At 36.2% G+C, this 22,500-nt stretch overlaps 1 protein-coding gene across 1 annotated transcript in view; it reads left to right on the top strand.

Annotated features, from left to right (window-relative positions):
• LOC135196192 (uncharacterized) overlaps positions 1-22,500 on the top strand; it is a 128,455-nt gene that overhangs the window by 39,406 nt on the left and 66,549 nt on the right. Inside the window, 1 exon segment of the mRNA XM_064222789.1 lies at positions 18,545-18,593. The gene's annotated coding sequence lies outside the window, so the exon portion shown is untranslated.

The following is a 22,500-nucleotide window of genomic DNA, read 5'->3' as shown; positions in this document are numbered from 1 at the left end:
GCTTTCAAGACTTGGCGCTGCATCAGTTTAAATTTGCTGTTTTTAGCGCGATCCTCTTTTCCAGGATTTTCTTGTCAATGTTAAAGGAATATGGCTCCCTATGGAAATCAGTCGGACATTCTCGAATATATTATATATGTATATATATATATATATATAATATATATATATATATATAATATATATATATATATATATATATATACACTATATAAATGCACTGATGTGAACGCGTGGGTACGACTGAGTACAAAATAAAGGAGTGACTCTAGACCTACTCGGTAGGATTTTGTTTTTCTAGTTAAGTCATTGTCAGCCAAAGAGATCATTGTTAGTTATGAGCTATTTCGTAAACGGGCAGCACTTTAAAACAAGTTTAAAGTGTACGTGGTAAGATACGGTAATAATGCCTATTCGTTTGATACTGAACGCAGCGAATATTTTAGGCATTGATTTTGAAAAGTTTGTGTCCATGTCAATGTTCTTTCTTATTCATCAGCGGAAAGGGTGGAGGCAGTGAATACAACAACTATCATCTTCAGAATGTGTTTAGGTCGTAGTTTGTAAGAATTGGATACAATGTGCAACCTTCCACTCAGCAACTTGACTGTCTGCATGACGTACACTACTGTAGGATCTACGATAAAGGCAAGCGAGACAATTGGACCTGGGAATGATTAGGACTTGCACTGCACTGCTGCAACAAAAGCTTGGCTAAACCAGGAGGAAGTGTTTGGTCTTTCTTTCTCGCTTTGGTAACAAAATCAACCGAACGGAGGGAGCTACGCATCAAGTAATCCCATTTCTTCTAAACAGTAAAACATTGTCTGGATCAGTCCTCCTCTCATTCTTTCTACGAGGAATCACGACTAAAGAATATTTTCTGAAGCATTACAGAAACTTTCGTCATTTTTCTGGTGCTGGATGAAGGCTGAACAGCTGAACATCAGGTTTTACTTTCAAGAGTTCATTATTGATATTTTTTTTAAGAGTTACTTTAAATAAGCTTTCAACATTATCATTAATTTATAAAGAATTCATTCCGCTAAATGCCAAAGAGTTCTTTTGAAATTTACCTTTGTTGAACCTTGGCTCTAAAGTCTTAGAAATGCTTTAGCATTTTCAAGCCAGTAATGATTTTGAAATTACTATAATGATGAGGAATGTAGTGCACCATTATGTAAACGTCAACAAGGTTTCAGCAGATTATGTATATATATATATATATATATATATATATATATATATATATATGTGTGTGTACATATATATGTGTGTGTATATATATATATATATATATATATATATATATATATATATATATATATATAGAGGTGTGGAACAAAAATTGATCTCTGACTCACATTGGGATCGACCCCAGGTCTTTTAATTGAAAGACCTGAGTTTGATCCTTATGTGAGTCAGAAATACACACACACACACACACACACACACACACACCACACACATATATATATATATATATATATATATATATATATATATATATATATATATATTGTGAAGGCTTGTTAATGACCACACAATACACTTATAAAATTATCTGATAACTGTATTCACTTAACAGGATACGAAATTCACAAGGTGTGAAATCTTTCCACAACCTTAAACCACAAGTGTGCAAAATCAATTCAGGGGTGAAAATAAACACTTGAGAAAAATCACTTAAATTTAATACATAACTCGTTAGGCAGAAATGACACCTGAACCTCTATAATACAAAAATATATGAATAACACTCACGCTTAAATAACCACTAAACAAATCCCAAATACACAATTCATAAAAGAAACCAACACATTCAAACACAAAAAGGAGGGTTCAGAAAGGAGGAGAAAGGCAAAAAGAAAGAATGCCCTAACTAATACACACTAATATGCCTAACAACTTCTCCATATGTTTTAAACTTAATTCTCCTCTTGCAAGGCAAAATACACCTCCACGTCTGGAGGACAAGTCAGAGTGATTATCAGATGCTAATCCAGTCACAGCGCTGAATCCAAATAAATATCACAAGGTGGCTGGCCAGTATCAAACTGTCCCCTTGGCTTTATAAATGAACCTAAGGCGTAGAAGGATAAATCCTGAAGCTGCAGAGTGGGAAATCCAAAGGTATGTAGGGTGTAAATAATCTCCAGTCCATGTACATGTGCAGAGGCCAAAAATCAGTACCAACGATCAGTTCAAATAGCGCCCAAGGCAACGTCCAGGAAACAACTGGCTCATATCACCACCGAAGACTTCCATATCCCTATTGGTCAGCAAGAGGGAGGGAGAAGACCACACTCAGTGAAATCACCAAATATGGAATTTGAAAATAGGATTAGCAAAAACATACAAGTCAAACACCAGAGAGGAGAAAACTAGCAATTACCATTCTTAACTAATTAACAGTTTAAAAATAATCCAATACATTATTAAAAATAATCTAATACATTATTCACCTATCATTAACTGGCAACAAGATGACAATATATATATATATATATATATATATATATATATATATATATATATGTGTGTGTGTGTGTGTGTGTGTGTGTGTGTGCATGTGTGTGTGTGTGTGCCGCGCCTGTGTGTTTCTATCTGTCTGCTCTCAGTCTCTATTTATAGAGATTTTAATTTTACCAAACATGTAAACTAAAAACTGAAAATTGGAATTTCCATCCTACTCTTGGATTGGTTTCTATTTTGCGTTGAAGTTACTTGAACAGAGGACCGGGAAAAATATCCAAAAAGGTTAACTGATTATTTTGGCGTGAGCGCGCGTGTCTAATCCCGAGGAATTTTCCAGTGAGATTTGTTTACATCTGCTTTAAAGATTAACGGAGACTATAGATAATGCAACGAGGGTCATCGCCTCCAAGGAATGGCTTGAAAGGGATAATTCGAGTACTTGGTTACTTTGTTAGAATCTTTATTGCAAGAACTGAAAATGTAAGGTAACCTCCCATTTCTAGATTTTCAAAATCTGTAGTGAGATGTAAAGCGTAGAAACGGTAAAAAATAGGGTGGGGAACCTTTTGTTTCTCATTTCGTCGTGTTCTCCTTGGACTTGCTTTGCGTAAAATTGCTTAGCATTGGTGTCAAATTTTCGTGGACGATTATATGTCTTTGTCAATATTCATATGCCCGATTTTATATATGAATAATCTTTCATATGATTACTCAAAACGTTTGGAAAGGCTTAAATTCTATATGAGTTCACGAATCTGAATCAAGAGCCAGAAAATCGAATAAAAGGTATAAATAAGTATTGCTGCAGCTGCTTCGTCAATATTAGCTGAGGGCAAAAGTCATATTCAGTGAAAATCGTACCTTGACTTTTAGCACAAAGGAATTGTGGTTTTCTACATTGTACCGAGGAATGAATGTTCCTCTCTTTTTTTTTGAAGTTTTTGTTCAAGTATTCGATAACTTTGTACTTTCAGTTTCGTGCACCTGGTAGGTATCCATGACATGACTCGCACTGCTGTCTGAAGCTTCTAAGAATAGAGTGTTTCCCAAATAAAAAGGCGCCCACAACAGGCAGAAAGCTGAGCTGTTCAAGGCAAATGGCATATTTCAAAATTTCATATCACTATTTTCTATGAATTTATTCAGATGCAACAGCCACTTCAATCATGACTTTTCTCACGGTGCGATCTGCGAAGACTCTACAAAGGAGAGCTAATAACCTTCTGCGTCATTCATACGCGATTCTTTTCACAATAATATGAGACTTTGTGTTTGATATGATTATCATTCCAGACAAGAAAACAATATTGGGCAGCCATGAAGACAATGTTGTTCAAATAAAATGATTATTGCAGTTATGATGGATGTCTTATGTGCACATACAACACCTGCCTGGTTCATGAACCATGATAATCAAAATCTTCCATACAAAAACATACTCTTAGAGAGAGAGAGAGAGAGAGAGAGAGAGAGAGAGAGAGAGAGAGAGAGAGAGAGAGAGAGAGAGAGTGTTTTTAAGTTACGTGAGATGAAAACAAAGTGAGTTACCTTATAAATTCTTAAATGCCAATAGTTTTTTCAGTTGATGCTCTCTCTCTCTCTCTCTCTCTCTCTCTCTCTCTCTCTCTCTTTCATAATTCTTAGAGCCTCTATTTTTGCGATACGTTCCAGATCTGGTCGGCTTTTATTGCCAAGTACTTCATTCATGCCATTCCGAAATTCTGTTTGTAATCAATTAATGCTCTTCATATTTCTTATCAGTCGATCCATATTCTGCGTAGGTGGTTATTTCTTCTTACACATTGCAATTTTCGTGTGTTCTCACTCATGGTCGACTTTTGCAGTGATGGTAAGAGGTATTCCTGTCTGGTTCCCTCTTTTGTATGCCGTCAATGTACCGCACAGCGCTTTCCATATCATGGAGCACATCTTTTATTCAGAACTCCTTTTACAGAGAATATTATTATTTATCGTGGCCAGTTCTGATTCTGATTTCCCTCTACTGTTTTCTTTGTGATTTGCGTACTGATCGGAGTACCAACCCGTGGCCCTGTTGTGATAGCTGGGTTATTATCAGAACTGCCTCATAAAGGTATAACCTTCCGACCGGTTACGATCACATCCCATGTCCCGAGTGAATGAGGCTTGGGCCGAGTCTTCTGTGTAATGCTCGGATGGAATGGATTTGCTTTTGGGCAGCTTCGGCAGATTCCTATCTTTCGATTAATCCAGATTTTATGAATGACTTTGAGGATTTTGTATTTGTTGCTTTTCTTTTTCCTATTTATTACGTCTCTCATGCCTTCAGCTTTTCTGTTGTTCTCCCTTTACCGCATACAGATAGTCTGTTGCTTGGTAAAGATTATAGTCTTAAAATTAATTCTACAGTTAAGCATTCTTACTGATTTCAATGGTAAAAATATTAGGCATAAACCAATGCTTGCACATGCAACCACTAGTTAATGTTGCCTGCATCTTTGGTTTTTAATAATTTTTATTTTAGTAGGTTACTATTTACTTTGCTTTGTTACTTCTGTCCAGTTCGTTTCTCTTAATATGTACCTGATGACTTTTTACGTGTTGCTAAGTCGTATATGTGTGTGTGTGTGTGTGTGTGTATGTGTATGTGTGTGTGTGTGTCTGTGGTTGGGATGATGAATGTTAGGGTAAAGGGGCACTTGAACGAGGTTATCACTTGCCATACAACTAATCCTCCTGTCGGAACTGTTTCATGGAATGTTTTGCCTTGGATTCTTCAGCCATAATGTAATAATCAAGCGTCGCTTTCCGAAAGTTACCACAGTCATCACCAGGTCATTGCCCGTCTCTCTGTCTTCTTTATAGAAAAGTGTAAAGTTAAAGTGTATCGTCGCTCCTCAGTGTATTGAAACACGATTTTATGTAAGAGATGTGGAAAGATCAATACAAAATAATAAAATAAATATTATTGATTGATAAAGTTCCTGAAAGTCTCGTTTGCTGAAAAGTAATTAACTGGTCATGACTAACCTGTGAAAAGAGCCATAAATGATTTCACTTCAGATCTCGTGCTCATATTGTATTCGTTTATTCTTCTCATGTCTGAATCCCTTTTTGGTGCTACATGTGGCTTTTCGATAATGATAATAGATATGAGTGTCATATGTCGTACAGTACGGCTAATGAATTATGTAATGCATATACATGTATCACCCAAAGAAACCTTTAGAATTCAAACTATTCTGATTGCTGCTTCACGGTATTTGATTTGTATCTTCAGTCTGTGGTGTTGTTACACTGTTGTCAATAACGGTTTTTTAATTTGTTATTTGTGGTGCAACTTTTCAAAGATTGGATCGCAGTCATGTTGTCATTTACGTTATAAGGTGATAAGTATGTTTAAGCCCCTGTGAAATATTACATTTTTCATTACTGAGTTATCAGAAAGAATGTATCGAAACTGAGCATGGGAGAGAGAGAGAGAGAGAGAGAGAGAGAGAGAGAGAGAGAGAGAGAGAGAGAGAGAGAGAGAGGAGGTTGTGAACCTCGAGCTTCAACTCCATCCCTGTTTGGAATCTTCTGGACATGTCTTGTATACATATTCAAAAGGACATGTTTGTATGTGTTAGTGGAGTTACTTTTTGGTGTGCCTACCTAATGTCGCATTGCTTTAAAATATATTTTGTTGCGTGTATGACTCGGCAAACAGTACATGACAATAAATTAATCGAAGTACGAATATTTTTACAAAGTTATCACAACTGCAGGTGCACATACTATGTCATAGGTAGCTATAGGAACGTCTGTTTGTTTGTAGTATTTGCCGAGGTTGCTGGGTTGCTTCTTAGACAAGGGCAATCGTAACTATACTTTACAGTATGAACCTCCTCCCTCTCTCTCTCTCTCTCTCTCTCTCTCTCTCTCTCTCTCTCTATCTATATATCATATATATATATATATATATATATATATATATATATATATATATATATATATATATATATATATATATAATCGAAGAACGAAGCGAGCGCAGGGACAACCAGTTACCAAGTGTAGTAGTAGTTTTCGTTGAGAGATCGGCTCTGTCCCTTGATGATATCGGGCGAATATTTGTGTAAAATACCCCAGCTGTAATTCGGGTAATTATGTGGATTCGACCCAACGTTCACTCAGGGTCAGAGTCGACCCCATATAAGATTCAATCATCGTACCTACTGGCCTACAACCGCAAAACCGCTATTAGTTATGACTACTTTAAAATGATAGGTCAAGCAAAGAACCTTCAGAATTACTTTTACTTGAAAGCCTTAAGATAAAATTGAGAGCCTCGTCTCTTAATAACTAAACTATTGCTGTCCGGTTATTGAATACCTATTTGGTTATCTGTGGTTTCTATTCTCGGTCTATTGTATTTTGTGAATTTAGGCGTTTTTAACTTTGACTTTGAAAGGTTGTTATTTTAATGTACCATTGATTTTACCAACCATTTTGTATAATTTTATACGATGTTATTTCCGTATTTTTATGTAATATTTTACGTGTTATTCAGTACAGATAGTGTTATCAATTCACTTATATTCCTTTAAAACACTCAGTTCGATCCTTTTCATTATATATGTCCCTGAAGGTGTGAATAAGGGTCAGGATAAGTAGGAAATACACTTCTGTACTTGGAATCTGATTGTTTATATACGAGTATATACGAGTCCACACACACACACACGCACACACACACACACACACACACACACATATATATATATATATATATGATTATATATATCATAGTATATAGTAGAAAAAGTAGAGAGAGAGAGAGAGAGAGAGAGAGAGAGAGTGCGCATGGTTTGGCATTAACATCGAATACAAGTTGCAAGCTTCTAGATCGATCAGTACGTAAGGCAACGCCGCACTAGCCACGGAGTGTAGTTTCCGAGAGGTCCAGAGAGTCTGCCTCTCACACGGGCATTCCAGAGGACCGAGGGAGGCCCTGGGGTTCCTCATCGTAACCAGCTGTTTTTGCCTTGAGTGTGGGACAAAGATTAGGCCTAAGTTTCCAGTTTTGCCTTGGGCTGTTCTTTCTTTTAAATGATTTATGTGTCGTATATTTTCAGATAAATGTCTTATTGTACTTTTTACCACTAACGAGTTAGGAGAAGCTTTCAAATTCAATAAATTGAATGATGCTGAACATAACATACCCCTTTTGTTTGGGTAGGAGAAATGCTTAATGACACTAAAATCGAAGAACAGCGGAAAGAAGGGAAGTCATGTGCAGCAAAATTAGTCGCAAGAAACCAAACTACAAATCAGTGGTCTTAGACTCGACTCCTCTGGCGCAAAACAAAAGAAATAAAAATACATTTTCCAGTATTTAGTGATTTAGAAATGTTTGAGAGATTATGATGGGATAAATTCAACCCGTGAAATAAAAAATCAGGCAGATATGCACAACGTCCGTTCCGCGCTTTGGATGATACGCTTTGAAAGTCTCTCCCAGTTTCTTGGTTCTTGTAATAGTATACCTTCCGAGAAGGGTTACGCCCCACCTTTTCATAATGACCTCCCTGCTAATTTTCACAATGCCCGAGTTACGCTATGGCGTTAGGTGCCCCATCCCTACTGCCTTTGCGCACGTGAGCGGCAGTCTTGAAAATTGCAGTTTTTCCTCTTGGAAATTTCAGTCATTGCGCAACAGCGTCGTCTATGGTGACGTCTGGCTAATGCGCAGTTAGGAAGAGCTAGTATGATGAGCGAAGCTGTAGCCTGGTCAGAGAGGCCGTCGGGTGATGGAAGGCCTCACTCCGATTCAGCCTCCTCGTCTCTGTGGTGAATAAAGTCCATTTCCTTTGCTATAGACTCTTAGATTTTTACCCTCTAGCTAAATATAACGAAATGAGAGTGCGTAGTTATTTTACTTAAAAGATGATTAAACACTCTTATAGCACAGTCCGAACTGACCGTTGAATGGCGCGGGAAGCTCCTGCGGAATAAAATATCAAGTATGGGAAAAACAGAGACGAAAATAACAAAAATAAATATCCGTTCACAATAATACCAGTCCAGTACGAAAAACGAAGGCAATTATTCGCAGTGGTCTGAAACATCACTACTACGGCCAGGGAGGTCATTTTAGTTTTGCACCAAAAGTAATGAAAGACTGTGAAAGCGTGTCTCAGCAGTAATGGTTATTCTATTAATTTCCGCCTAATGATCACATTGTAATCTTGATATTTGTACTGATGATAATTATCAGTTGTGAACGGGGCCATGAAACTATTTTGTTCCTCCCAGTCGTGTCCCCCCCCCCCCCCCCCCCCCCCACCCACCCATATTCTTAAACAAAAATAGTAGGTAGCTAGAGTGAAACACCGCAGTTACCCTATGCGATTTCTTCGCAGAGAGCGAGACCGAGAACATCCATAGTTACCAACAGTGCATTTCAGGCAGAGAGGTGCTGCATGCAATTCTTTTATTTCTTTAAACAAAACCGAAAAAAGGTTCTTAAGTGCACCATGAAATGGATCAAAGGTATTCAAGGGAAGCAACGTCTTAAGATTTTTTCATCAAATCTGCTTTGCACTCCTATTTATGATAGGTGATGTTGACGTAAACAAGAAAGAGTATTTTGGCGTTCAAATAGTCTTGTCTTTAGAAGATCTCTCCTGTCATAAAATGTTTGTGAAGTCATAGCCACAGAAAACTTAGTAAGAGGTTTATAACAACCTCGCTCAGAAAAGTGATTGCCTTCCTTTAATCCATGAATGACCATTATTGTTTCCAGTAGGTTTGTCATTGATACCACTATTGACTATTGACTGCAGCCGCAAACCATAACGAACAAATGAGCGGTGGCAAAATAAATATTTTTTTTCCGTCCACATATGTATTGTCTCCCTCTCATTCATAAAAGTAACTCTTCGATGATGAAGTGATCAGTGTCAAATAATAAAATGATTAAACCGTAAATACAATGCACGAGGGAAAGAGGAATTTATGATGGAGTTTAAAAGTTGGATGAGGCTCAGGTTTTCATTTGAAATTTATTGTAGTAAAAGTCTCCTTCAGTATTCTTTAGCAATTATTTTTAGCCAGGAATTACGTATATTCTCCGTCTATATACGCATACACATAAAAAAAAAAATATATATATATATGCTTGTGTGAAAATTTTCTTATATATTCACACACTCAAATATATATATATATATATATATATATATATATATATATATATATATGTGTGTGTGTGTGTGTGTGTGTGTGTGTGTGTGTGTGGTGTGTGTGTGTGCACCTGTTCTGGTCTGGTATGTAGCATCTTCGCTCAGTGTATGTTAGCAATTTATATAATTATATATATATATATACATATATATATATATATATATATATATATATATATATATATATATATATATATATATATATAAATTGCATGTATATATATGCGTGTGTGAAATATATATATATATATATATATATATATATATATATATGTATATATATATATATATATATAAATATATATATATATATATATATATATATATATATATATATATATATATATATATATATAATCAAATTACGTATTAAACGATATGGATGATTATACAAGCCACGGTGTATGAGAAAAATTTCACACACGCATATATATACATGCACGTATATATATATATATATATATATATATATATATATATATATATATTTATTTATATATACATATACATATACACATATACATATACATATACTATATATATATATATATATATATATATATATATATATATATTTACGACGAAGGCAAGATCTGGCTTCATTACCGAATTGAAGGTTTGAAAAGAAAGTAAGAAAAGTTTTCGTGTTCATGGTTGGTCATATTCGCGTTGGTTGCTGAAACGTTTTGAATACATTTTTTGAGGATAAAGTGAAATTTGCTGAATATAACATGAAATTGTGATAAAACAGTTGATAATTTTGAAAGATAGTTCAAAAGTAAATAGAGTCAACGAAACAACCGAATCTAGTGAAGAACAATTGGAGGGACGACTTGACTTGGGCAAGACATTGGCTGGGAATTCCTGGTGCTGTGGCCCTCTCTAATTTCACTCATTTCCGGCAATACCTCTTTTCAGTTGCCTCTTATTCATGTTCTGACTGTCCTCCCGGGCCATATTTCTTGTGGTCTCTGCCTTCGCCAGTCTGGCTGTATGTCTGGAATATGTAGCGCATATTTATTAAGTGGTTTCACTTTAGTCATAACGTGTAATAATATAATAAAATATTGGTAGGTTTGTGAAATGAGTAAAATATTCTGGATGTTTTAAGAAATGCACACAATCACCATGCTGGATATGGCGCAGTATAAAAGCAGTGAAAAGAATGATTGGAACAGGAAATTCGAACGTTGCTTAATTACCATTGTAAAATGAACAAATCGGAAAGTCGGGAGGGAGGGAAGGCACCAATGAAGCTCTCCTGTCTCTCGTGTGATTATTCGGGAAAGGCCTACGTATAATACGCTTCCGTGCAAAACGTGTTATTGATTAAAAAAAAGGAAAAAAAAGAAAGATGATTCATATCTTATGAAGAATAACATGAGCCGGAATTGTGTTAATTAAGTAGTTTATTGGATACGTTTAGAATCATACAAGCGAAAACTCTGCTACGTAGCTACACTTGAACGAAGAACCACGCACCTTACTGTACACCTGGAAGTAGAGAGAGTGATGAAGCGATTTTATTTATATATACTAGTAAATTAGACTTCTCTCACTTTCTCTGCGTATCCACATAGGCAAGCGCCCGTGCAAGTTTGTTCGTTTCGTGTTAGATTAATACTGTGTTCATGAGCTGTATCTGGAGAACTGAAAGCGCTCCTTGGCCTATGAATGCCGGGCTTCCGTGAGCCTATAATTACCAAGTAAGCTCTTCTCATAAAACCGTAGCGTAAACTGCGTTAAAACCGATTTAGTAAGTTATTTAGACAGTAATTTTCTTCTTATGAATATTTGGTATTAAATGATTTTGTTGAGCTTATCTACGTAGTCTCTGGCTCATAAAACATTATATGTATCCTGTTACCATATTATTTGTAGTTTTATCTAGTATTTGCTGACGGCCATTTCTTAGTTCAAGGGTGATTGTTCATGCGCAGAAAATTTCGTTCAGTTTGAAAGATATGGCATTGATGGGATTTCTCTAGCAGATAAACTATTTAGAAATAAGTTTTGTTTACATAATTCTTCGTGGTTAACATTTTAAAGGCGGATTTCATTCTTACCATCAACGTCATCTGTATGTTAACGAAAGCGTCCAAGGTTTTCAAATTTATGAAGACCTTTTCTCTGTCTCGGAGATAATGTGGTTTTTGTTATAAAAAAAAAAACTACTCTCAGATGATTTAAGATCTTGGTCACTGAATACTTGGATTTCAAGATGCGACTGGAGCAAAAAATCCAAGATAAATAAGTAAATAAAGCTAAGTAAATAAATTAATAGATAAATACAAACATATCGCTTAAATTTCAAAGAATCCATAAACAGTCCCTCTCAACCAAGGGAAAGTTATAAGAAGAATTAAAGGAAAAGAGAGCAAGAAGTACAAAGAAAGTTCCAGATTTTGGTGAGAGAATAAATAACATAGGAGCCGTTCACAACGGTTCTTACCGGCAGAAAAGGTTAACTTAATGGAGGAACTAAGGCTGATCCCAATCTATTTCAGAATAATCTAGAAAGCAGCTAATGTTTTGAATGGTCAAAGCTTTTCTTTTTAACGAATGAGAGATTTTTCAGATTTCGCAAATGCAGCTTGTTGTTATAACTCTTATTATTCTTAAACAGTTACGAAATACTGTTTTCTGTTAGAAGGTTGTAGAACTTGAGCGAAATTTGGTATGGCATACATATAAGGAAAAAGTGCGAACAGAAGGCTTCCCACGTAAGTGGGTCGAAACATCAAAGTGGTAGTTTATATTTAGGTTGCATTATTTGTTGCACAAATAATGCATGGTTCCCTGCACGCTGAGCTCTAATTTCGTAGTCCAGACCTTTATCACATATATGCAACGAACCTTCAATACGTTTTTTGCACCGTCAGACTTCTAGTGTTACATGTTGGCCCTGTTTCTGGTTTATCGGTGAACAGACTTCTTAAGTTTTACTTTCCCAAAACATAGATCTCCAACATCTATCTTCACTTCTAAGAATGGGCAAAGCACATTCTGTTTTCTGCTCTTGGAAAAGCAAATACATTTCATTTAATATTGTCGGATTAGTAAAAGGAATCTCAGGTTACTTGGAGACCCCTTGTCCACTCTCTTGCAATATATATACGCGTATCAAAGGGAAAGACCAGCAGATGAAGTGTAAGTTTTATTCAGTGCAGATGACAGCACCATAATATCACTTCTCTGCGGGTCTTCATTTCAAGACAATTCTCAAAGCCCTTCTGGGATTCGAATTTCGTCACGATAAAAGAATCTCGAAAATGATGCTGAGAAAGATGATTCATACTTCGTTAGTTTTTCGTAAAAAAATCAAAGTATTTTTATTGTTCGCTTAGTAATATAATTTGTTATAGTTCTCACCAATTTAGATGACTCAGAATGAAATAATTCTTTCAGAGAGTTGAAAGTCCACCGGGAATTCATTCAATTAGTGATCTGTTTCAATAAAGACTAATTCGTTCGTGTCGGTAAACTTTAACTGTAATAGCGCGTTTCCTTGAAATTGTCTCAGCTGGGAATAATGGTGACAGAATTACTCCTCATTGGTTTTATGGCGGAAAAAATCTGCTGACTTTTCTGTAGTAGATTAAAGTAGACACAAACACAAGTATTTATATCATTTTTAATGTACATACACGACGCAATGTTCATATATCAGATATAAATCATTGACTCGCTGGATGAACGATATTGTATGGTATGACAAGGAAATTCAGTCATAAATACAAACTTCTTAATGAGATAAAACAATTGAAAGCTTCCGTACTATTTGTCATAGACATTCAAGGGCTACAGATTTGTGAGATCAGGGCTTTAATAATAATGGAAAAATGCATTCTCTCACTCCCCTACCGGCGTATCTTGTCACGAAGTTCAACGGCTGCTTCTTTTAAATCAACCTACAGCCCTGAGATACCTGGGTGTCATCCTCCCTCTCCACGAAGCGAGATTGCGTTAGGAAATATACCTTCAAGAAGTACTCTCTATAGTACTCTCCATACGTCTACTATAGTAGAGGCCAACTCACCTACTACAACCAACCAGCCGAGCCAGCGGCGGTGTTAACATCTCATCGACATTCTCTCCGGTCTTCCCTTCCGCCTTCCCAAACGCGAACCAAATTCTTTCCTGGAGGCCACTGGGGGTAAGACCTAGACTTTGGCACATCTCGTTTTCTCAGGTTCTTATTTGTTTACAGTGACGATGTTCTCATAATCACTATTTGCGTACTTGATGTGATTTCCTACTTTTCCACGAATCGGCTTCTTTCCTGACTCTGAGCTCAGTATAGCATATAACCTCACAGTGAGCCTTCGCCAAGATAAGCGAATAAACAACCGGTGTCAATGATTTCTCCCAAGTAAGGCCTCCTCTGATACATTGCGTATGTGTGTTTAGGGGGGGTAGAGGCGAGGAGTGGGCTGAGGGGTGGCCCCTCCTGTCTACGCCGCAGGGGTGTGTGAAACGCCTGACCCGAGTCGAGTCCTCGCGTTTCTCGAGTTTGTTGTTTTTGATTCTTCAGTATAAGAATCACTTAAGACTTAAAGTTGAGGTTCATGCTGGCCACAATGGATGAAAGGGTGCTTTGTATAATTGACTCTATACGCAGCTACGCATAGGTGTGAGAGGAGCCATCAAGGTTCCTCTGCAGTCGAAATAGGTTGTACCACTCGATTGTTTTTTATTGATATATTTATTTTTCCAACTTTTCATGTCATTTTCCTTTTCTTTCTTCTTAAAGGCAGATTACGATGTAAGCATTCTTACTCTCCTCATTAGGCTTGCCGACTACCTGATCTAGAAATCCGGGAGATCTCGCACACAGACACACACACACCACAAAATGCGTTTTTATTCAAGCATATCAACTTCTTCAAACCTGTTACTGTTTCTCTTGTTTGTTTGTTTCTAGTTAGTGTACTTTGACTTAAATCACGTGATCACCCATTGATTAATTAAGGTGGGATTAATATATATATATATATATATATATATATATATATATATATATATATATATATATATATATATATATATATATATATATATATATATATTATATGTGTGTGTGTGTGTGTGTGTGTGTGTTTGTGTGTGTGTGTATATGTGTGGTAAAGCAGCTTTTTAATGACATGCAAAACAAGAAGAAGGTAATTAAAAAATTTATTTTAATAAAGCTAAAAAGTTCTGTAGAAATTGAAGTTCCATTTTACTTGCTTAAAACAGAATATTTTTTCTAAAATTCTTAGAGGTTTTGAAGCCACTTCAGGACGGGAGAATCGTGGCGAATCCGGGAGGGTTGGCAAACCTATTTCCTTTACTTCCCTTAAATAATTGATATAATTTATTGAGCAGTTCTATTTTTTACGTTGACATGAATTTGTATTTGTGAAATATCCTAAGTATTGCCTATTCTGTTTCAGAAGTTAATTTTAAACCGTATGGCCTTTTCAGTACAATATATGTATATATATATATATATATATATATATATATAATATATATATTATATCTATATATATATATATATAGATATATATATCTATATATATATATATATATATCTGTATATAATATATATTATATATATATATATATATATATAGATATATATATATATCTGTATATATATATATATATATATATATATGATATATATAGTGTGTGTGTATATATGTGTGTGTGTGTGCGTGTGTGTGTGAGTGTGCGTGTGCGCGTGTGCGTGTAAAGTACGACAGAGTCGCTTAAACATGAGCATTCTTAGGAACATTCTTCATACAAATTCTAATTTTTCCGCTTCATAAAATATACATGGCTAGATATTTCCTCACCTTGATACCTACTCTTCGTTAGAGCTTACCTTGAAAATGTTTTTATACAATCAACCTTAGCTATATTGGGCAAAACCCTTCAGAAAAATGTAAACAATGCAACAAGGAAGTGATTTATGCGTTTGGCGAAGGCTGTAAGCGGTAATGGGTTGATGGTTCATCATACTCAACCAGTGTCTGTGTGTTTTGATAAGAGGACGTTCATGGCGCAAAGCTGGAAATTCAGCCGTGGGAGAGCGTGGAAAAGCCAGAAAAGATTTATGCTTGAGTCACACATTGGCGATTCAAGACCGCGGCCGTCATAATGGCTGGGTTTGGTGATCAATCGGTATCAGTCGCTGGCCTTGGGAAAAAAAAAAAAAAGCTAGCTGATTACGACACCATGACGTCATACGCAATTAACCATTTACGACAGCCTTTAGAACGTCCAGATCAGATTACGTATTTACGTAGTCGTAAGCGCAAGTCGCCGATTATTTAGGCGACAGTCACTTTTAACACTTTTCATAGGACGGCGACTTCTGTGAAGGCATGAGGATTCACAACGGTTAAACTGCTATTTAATTACGTTACATGACGACAGACGCAATGTCACCATCATGTGTTGTGCCACCATACATAAAAAGTATATCATCGATACTGAGAATCTTGGATCCAATATAAATTTTACTAAAAATATAAAATGTCTTTTCATCTCTTACTTCAGAATATTGTAATAAATTATACTTGATTGCACTATCCAGTATTCCGGCCAAGGGGTATTAATCTGGCGAGATCTGGGGAACTATCAGAAATAGCAGAATTCCTGGTCTGCCTACGATGGGAAAGAGCCTTTTCGGTCGCTTCAGTCAAGGGTTATAGGGCCACCCTCTCATAGGTGCTCTGGCCAAGGGGTATAGAATCTCCATGTCCTTAGAACTGCTACTCATTATCAAGAACTTTCAAAATTGCAGCCTTCGAGAGATGATGGCCCCAGTGGGATGTGGTCAAAGTCCTCTCCAGTTTGGGACATCGCTTCACGGTTGACTGTAAGACTACTTAATACTATTTCGTTTTTGGGATGAGTCGGTGGCAACCAAAACTCACCAACTATGAGAAACTCCATCTATGAAAGCGTAGGTGCATTTGTTAGGAAAAATATAAATTACTTCAGAATCCTGAATTTCGGTGAGGTGTCTGAACTGTTCTTCCTTTGGACCTGGATAAAATAATATAATTTCAAAACTGTGTAGTAGTGTTTCACTTTTGTAATGTTTTTACTCAGCGGCAGTGATTCCATTCGCTTTTGGCTTGTTGCGGTAATGATTTATCAGCCAGGTAATCTAAAATGGTCCTGGAATGTTTGCATAGTCCAGTTGTTTATTTTGTTTTGATTTATTTTTGTTGGGGCTTTTTTCTTGTCTTTTCAATTGTTTCATGCCCCTTGGTTAGGTTGGGTAGGTTAGGTTTGTTCAATGTAACAAATGAGGGATCAATTTGGGTGTGGGAAGCACAATGAGAATATTTTCGAGAAGATTCTGTGGTTATTAAGATATAGCGTCCCGCTTTTTTCAAGGAAGGTCCCGGTACTCGGTTACAGTTCAGGAATATGCCCGAAGGCAGTGTTCTCAACTCGTGGTTTGCCAGTGGTATTATGGGACCATTTTCGCATAGTCGCTATAGTAGAGTTTGTTTCTAGGCAATAGAATATAAATGATCGTAGGGAAATACTGTGAGAAAAGAAAATGAAAGATTTCCAGGACAGGGGACTGTTGCGCGGGTTTTGATAAACTGAATGTGGTCTGTATGAGAGAAGCATGGGCGTTATTTGACCATGGTAGAATTAAATTAATTATTTGTCATCTGTACCTATTACATTGTATTCACGCTGATTGCTTGGCATTTGTCAGATGCTAGGTTAAGCTAGGAAGAAACCATTTAGTTATTTTTTGTCAAAAGGAAACATGAGAATAATCATACAGATTCCGTTTCGAAGAACTGTGTAACGTCGCGCTATCCTCCTGACCTTCATTGCAAGGTGACTAGGTTCACCTTTTAATTGTAATGTATTTGTAAGTATCAGCAAGTTCAAGAGTCTCGAATGCTGACGTGCCCCTATACTTTCATTCTGGCAACTATTTTAATGTGGTACGCACACACACACACACACATATATATATATATTTACATATAACTGGTTATGCTGTAGTTTCTAGAAAACTTCAATGTAAAGTGGTACATAATAGTCAGAAAACGTGGATATATTGCAGACGTTATTATTTCTTATATAAAACAGTCACAGCCGAACTTTCGGGAATACATAACTTTACCCATCATCAGGTCGCTTGTCTCTAGAAGACAAAATAAATACAAACAAACAGTCTGTATGGTTATGCTGATTGACCTGATCTAAAAGTATTAAAACTATCATTATAGACAATACTTTAAAATACATTATATATATATATGTATATATATATATATATATATATATATATATATATATATATATATATATATGTATATATATTATGTATTTTAAAGTATTGTCTATAATAATAGTTTTGATAATTTTAGATCTAGTTAATCAGTATGGTTTTCTGACTTTGTATTTCTTATGCCTACTATAGATAAGTTACCCTGACGATGGGTAAAGTTATGTATTCCAAAAGCACGGATGTGCCGGTTTTATTTAAGAAATACACACACACACAGACACACACACACACACACACACACACATATATATATATATATACTATATATATAATATAATATATAGAATATATATATTATGTATGTATGTATGTATGTATGTATGTATGTATGTATATATGCATGTATGTATTATGTGTGCATTTTATATGCACGTGTGTGCACTGATTGCGATATTTTTTCTGCTAATACCGTCTCATAGTCCTGTAACGGTTTCTCACATACTTATTGAAAGCTGTGTCTATTAACAAAAAGTATACCAAGATTTATTACGCAGATTTATGTGTATTATAATGATAAAATAACGTAGTTATTCTTTTGCAGGGATGGAAGTGACCAGCCCTACCATTCCACAAACCTTCACAACAGCAATGTAAGTATTTCGTGCACGTATTCATTTTAAATTGTCCTTTTCGATTATCATTCTTAAAACATTTTATCATTACTAGAAAAATTTTTCATACGTATATTCATAGGTCTACATGTACTGTACTTATACAAATACCTGTTATTTTCAAAGAGAAACATTGATCTAAGTTATTGCCTTACTGTTGGGCTTATTCTCACTAAAGCCTCTTGCCTGTAGGACTAGATAGATTTGGTAGCGCAAAGCACCGAAAATGAGTTAAAAATTGACCGCAAACGGAAACAGGTATGTATCGACGACACTGCGTCTGCGCGTGTCAAGGAACACCAGAGAATAAAAATGAAACAGGGGAACATTTCAAGTTATCAGTTACTCAATTTTTTCCATCAGCTGATCTAGGCTAAATTTTTATCTTGTTATTTTTCCGCGGCTTAATTTTAAAATAAAATATTACTTTTGAAATCTTTGCATTAATAGCAATATGACGTAAGTGTTAATCAGCTATATATTTTTATAACGCCATCTATCAAGGGAATTCTTTACAATCTCTAACTCGAAATTACAGCGATGCAGAAATCCAGATATTTGTATACACGTACTACGTATGCATGTAGAGTTCAATTAAGGAAAACAGAACATAACCGGTATAAGATACAGTATTAACCATTAGTCCTCGTCGTTCATTCAGAGATTTTGGGTAAATTAAAACTCAAGGAAATTGTGAGATGTAAAGGAAAAAATCGGATAAATTAGGAGTACGAAAAACACAATCACAGAATACGGCTAAACCTTACGTAGGCTTTTTCTCAAAATGCACATTTGGTTACTACACTACATTGGGAGTCTTTGTCGATACATTGATAACGCGATCGTGAATTCACGTGTGCTCCCATTACCGTTGCTCTGAAACGGTAGTAGTATTGCCATTCCACGCAAGTCATGGTCGGTTGCTTGTGTTATTGCACCCCAATGAAGTCTGTTTGCATTTTTCCGTTCTTTGTTTAAAGACACGTCTTGGAGTTTTTTGGTTTCATTAGTATTCATTTGAAAGGTGTTTTGTTGTAGATGAGCGTTAAATTCTTTAACTTCCTAGTTTCATCTGTGGTTAGGTTCAGCTACTAGTACGGGAATTTTTGTTCCTTAGGCAAGGGCTCTATTGATTTGCCCTCACCATATACTCACTCCCAGTGGATTTTATGATCTGAACCAGGAAATGATTGATTCCAAATATCTTTGGACGGCGAATTCACAATAAACATGAGGCAACTTATCATCTGGTTTCGAGTTCGTTGTGCATAGCTGTGATTGCTGCATGGTTGTTCATCAAATGAACAATGTGTTGTTCTTTGGCGCCTGCACTTTCGGAGTCTTGGGTACTAATAGAAAAAGAGAAGAACAGAGAGGAAAAATAGGTCTTTGGAATATTGGTGAACTAACATTACTGGAGCATGTGTCAGTCAGTACCATTCCCTCATGCAAAAAAGAATTCTCTCTCTTCCTCTCTTTGACTCATGACCCCGGAACCACCACTTCATCTTATTAGTGTACGCTGTGCGGTGTATGTAGTAGTAGGCTAAACGTTGTTAGGACGGTGGCATATAAAGTCACAATATGTGACTGACGTTTCCAAAGTATGTTGTAAACCACATACCTTACAAATGCGAGCTACTTGCTCTTCACGGAATCGTATCCATGAAACCTCAATAATTTAATCACATTTAGGTTTTCAGACTCTTGAGGTAATGGAAACCTTAATCAGCAGGGATAAATATGTTATATGCCACTTATTGGTGGGAAAAGTTAAACATATGCAGCTAAAAGTGTAACTGTGTATCATCTACGTCAGGTTTTAATGCTAGATTAAAAATTGGTCGTTCGTATTTATTAGTTAATGGGGTTTGGTAAATGCTATATGAAAGAAAGAGAATGAAAGATTAAACTCCTTGAAATCAACAGAACATTATGCACTAAGCCTTTCAGTAAATACAACTCTGGTTGTTGGAGGGAAATTATATATATATATATATTTTGTTTTCTGTCAGGTCAACACAAGTTGTTCTGGTAAAGTGGCTCATGTGTTCATTTCTTCCCTTTTTATATTGTTTTTCAGTTGTTAACTTATCACTCGCCAATTTTTCTCCTCTAATTTATGAAATGTGGAAAATGTTCGAAGCTTTTCAGAGCAAACGTTGACTTGTTGCGATTTGTCTTTTATGTTGCTCCCCTTATGTTGTTCTTTCAACCAAGCGAATTTTTGCAGTGCGACATCACACTCCTAATGTTACCTTGACCACGAAATTATGTGCTCTTAAAATGTTAGAAAACGTTAATAAAAAAAAGAAAAAAAAAAAAAAAAAAAAAAAACTGAGCAAAGCTTGGCAAATCTTAGTTCATTGGCTCAAAAGCTGTTGTTAGTGGCTTAAGGAAACTTGTTCTCATAAACCATTTTGAAACATCTAATCTGCTTGCATTCTCAGGCACCTCAAATCTAAGACATGAAGGCTATTGAGGTCAACAGATTAATCTATAGACCTATGGTGCAGCTCAGGTGTTTAGAGTTAAGTAATGAGATAATCATTCCGCGTCATTGAACAAGATGGGCACATGAAATGACCCTGCTGCTACAAATAACGACGCAGGAAGGAGGGTATACTGAGTACCGCCAACCGCTCACTAAAAAGGAATCCGTACTGAACTTAAATGCAGACTCCATTTACCGCTCGACTGGAACGAGAAATGTCAGGTAGGAAAAGGTCATTAAAGCCCGTTTTCATTGCCAGTGACAAAGCAGTAGATTATTTGAGGTTTTTTCCTCCTCGAAATTCTAGTCATTCAGAATTGCCCAGGACAAATGACCCTCACCCATGCAGGCACCTTGCAGAGGAATCTTGGTCCAACAGAAGCCCCCCAAAAAATGTTCTGTGCTGATTTACCCATATAGGATGACAATGCTTATGACTCACGCATGCCCTGAATGAACACCAGAATTGACTGAGTTCTTATTATATCGTCATACAATCTAGTTTGTTCCTTATTGTTTTTCACCAGAATTAAGTGTAGATGAGCATTCATTTAGAAAAATAACACCAACTCTAGACGAAGCCAGGTTTGATCCGTTTGTTGGCAATATTAGTACTATTGTTGATTATGATATTAGTGGTGCCGTACGATCATTGCAAAGGCGTTGCCAAATATTCTGGGAAAGCTCCTCTGTGCCCTCTGACCTTTCCGTGACCTAGCTATAAGGGTGGCCACTGTATCCATCGCTGAGGTTGGGAACTGGCAGGTTTGTTGGCAGTCAAGATCTTGAGGCTCTTCGCAGAGGCTCTTTTCTGAGGCTTAGCATTTTCTCCCAGGGAGCAATCTTCTGAGGTCCAAATATCCGTGGGTTAATGAAAGATTCAATTGAAAAAGAAAATTCTCGAATTAGAAAAAAATATTATATTTCTGAGAAGTATTTTACTCGGGGACTGGTTTCAAAACCAAGTGATCACTATGCACTGCACGTGATATAGTCACATGCATTCAAGAAAAATGGATAAAAAGTGGAAGCCTCTTTCACTGCAGCTTTAATACCTGACATTCGTACCTAATAAGGTCTGCCTTAGACAAAACGCATATTATCAGATACTCGGGATGTCAATATGGAAATCATTTGTTTCCTTTTCAGTTTGAAAGATAGGTATTGTGCTTCTTGGACTATTCGCTTCTCCATTATTTTGCATGAGAGGCAATTCATGAATTGTGGTAACGCTGATTAGATGTAAGATTTGAGTTGCCCGCCACGCTCTGACGAACCAGCTGCAAGATTTTCCGCTTCGATTACGGAAAGTTTGCCCGACAAACGGTTCCGGTTGACCTCAGAGGGGACCTTTGAGTCGACCTCGTCTCTTTCCGTGACTTATCGTGGGAA

Source organism: Macrobrachium nipponense, chromosome 17 (genome assembly GCF_015104395.2).
Source record: "Macrobrachium nipponense isolate FS-2020 chromosome 17, ASM1510439v2, whole genome shotgun sequence".
NCBI lineage: Eukaryota > Metazoa > Arthropoda > Malacostraca > Decapoda > Palaemonidae > Macrobrachium > Macrobrachium nipponense.
The sequence above is the reverse complement of the archived record's forward strand: the minus strand, read 5'-3'. Positions and strand labels throughout refer to the sequence as shown.